General features: G+C 32.5%; 1 pseudogene; it reads right to left on the bottom strand.

The window, feature by feature from the left end:
• Positions 1-1,615: 1,615 nt before the first annotated feature.
• Positions 1,616-1,711, bottom strand: LOC142874606 (uncharacterized; annotated as a pseudogene).
• Positions 1,712-2,262: the final 551 nt, after the last annotated feature.

The following is a 2,262-nucleotide window of genomic DNA, read 5'->3' as shown; positions in this document are numbered from 1 at the left end:
CCAGACCCAAAAGTAAAGACATGGAAAAGGAGATCAGATATGAGAATTTTAGACCCCTTGTTGAGTTTCGACATCTCAATATTATGAATAAATAAGTTATAAACATTCATCTATAAATATTTTTTGAACTATGTTTTCACTTCTTTTACTTAAATACCTAAGAGTGGAATCAATGAGTCATTAGATAGGACTATATTTAATGTGGAGAAAATTGTCAGACCTTTTCCCAAAGATGTTGTAACATTTCACATTTCCACCAAAAATGTATGGAGTGTTCTGCTGTCTACATGTTTGTATCCTTGCCAGCATTTAGTGATGTCAGTGTATTAAATTTCAGCCATTCTATTGGGTGTATAGTGGCATCTCATTATGGTTTTAATTTGCATTTCCCTCATGACTAATGGTGTTAAGCACTTTTTTTGTTACTAGTTGTCTGTTCAGAGGTCTTCATATGTGAGGTGTCTATAGTGTTTTGCCCTTTTAAAAAATGGGGATATTGGTGTCATTTATTTGACAGAGTTATTTATACTTTCAGGGAAGAAGTTTTTTGTCATATTTGTGTTTCACAACATTTTCTCCCAATCTGTGGCTTGCCTTTCATTTATAAACAGTATCTCTTAATGAACAGAAAATTTTTAATTTTGATGAAAATAGTATCTTTTAAAACTTTTATATTTTTTGCTTTCTTTCACCTATGAAATCTTTTTCTTTCCTAGATTATAACTATATTTTCCTGTGATTTATTACAAAGGCTTTACAGTTTAAGCTCTTATGTTGAGGTCTATGATCTTGAAATAATTATTATATATGGTATGAGGCCAAGGTGAAATTTTATCTTTTTCCACTTGAATATTCAGTTGTTCTTCATTTGTAGTGAAGACTTTCCTTTCCCCACTCAATTGTTTTGGTGCCTTAATTGAAAAACAATTGTTCATATAGCTTTGTGTCTATTTTTGGACTCTCCATTATGAGATTAATTAATCTATTTGTTTATCCTCATGCCAATACAACACTGTATTGATTACTATAGCTTTATCAAAAGTCTTGAAGTTCAGTAATACAAGTCTTCCAAATTTGATTCTCATTTTCAAGGTTGTAGAGAATGACTAAATATAGTTTTATGTGTGGCTGATTTCTTTCTAGTATTTACATTCTATATCTGTTTTTAAAAAATGCAAGTTAGAACATTTGAATTATATAGGTAAATAATTGGAAGGAAATTGTAAAAATTACACCTAAATCTCAGTTAGCTTTGACATATCTAGGGCACATGCAAGTATATTATAAATAAGGGCAAGTTTATACCCAGAGTTGGCAAGTGAATAATATTGTCAGTTACTCTGGTTTTTTAACTGCAGGATTTTAAACAATCCAACGCTGGAACATATATACTTTTTTGTTTATGTAGAGATTCCACCAGCAACAGCTAACCTTGTCTTGCTAGTCAAAAAAAAACAAAAAAAACAACCATGTCAAACTGGGTAATAAATGTCTCTACTTTGTGAGTAATTCAGAAAAAAAGAAAACATTAGTAGGATTCTGGCTATACCTGCCTTAGCTTAAATTCTGAATTCTACTTGATTGAGAAAATCAGGATCCACTGGATTTTATATGTAATGGTTTATTTTATTTATTTTTTAGGACATATCAGATATTAAACTGATAAGAACAGATATAACACTTGATCTTAGCCAAAAGGCTGAGAAGTGATATGTAATGGTTTAATATTTGTAAAATAAATATTGCCCTGTGCATGTGAGTTTGGAGAAAGATGGGGGGACACACTTTAGGTTGTTAGTACGAAGATGCAGTGGCCTGCATAAAATACATAGGGAGCAACCATAGCACATGGAAAAGAATTTCTCTACCTAAGAAATTTATATTTCTGTGTTTCAGGCAAGTCCAGAGTTAGCTGCAGTTCTCTCCCCTTTCCCTACCTGGTGCTTATCCATAAGTATGAGTTTGTCATCTATGAGTTTATTGTCACTATCCTGTTGACCTCCCCCTTCTATTTAGCATACTGACCCCTCTAACTATCAGCTAGGAGTAATGAGACATTCTGATGTTAGCAACTTTTTCACTGCCCAAAGCCTTGGGATGTGCCTTTTGCTACTAATTTCTATCTCTTTGAGTTTCTAGGTTTCCAGGGATTCTTCCTAATTCCCTGTGGGATTATTTTTCCTTCCTAAAGGCTAAACTCTGGACTCATAGTAGATTTCCAGTTTGCAGCACTTACAGATATTTTTTCGCTTTTTTGAATAT

Source organism: Microcebus murinus, chromosome 12 (assembly GCF_040939455.1).
Source record: "Microcebus murinus isolate Inina chromosome 12, M.murinus_Inina_mat1.0, whole genome shotgun sequence".
Taxonomy (NCBI): domain Eukaryota; kingdom Metazoa; phylum Chordata; class Mammalia; order Primates; family Cheirogaleidae; genus Microcebus; species Microcebus murinus.
Note: the sequence above shows the minus strand (reverse complement) of the source record. Positions and strands in the feature narration are given on the sequence as shown.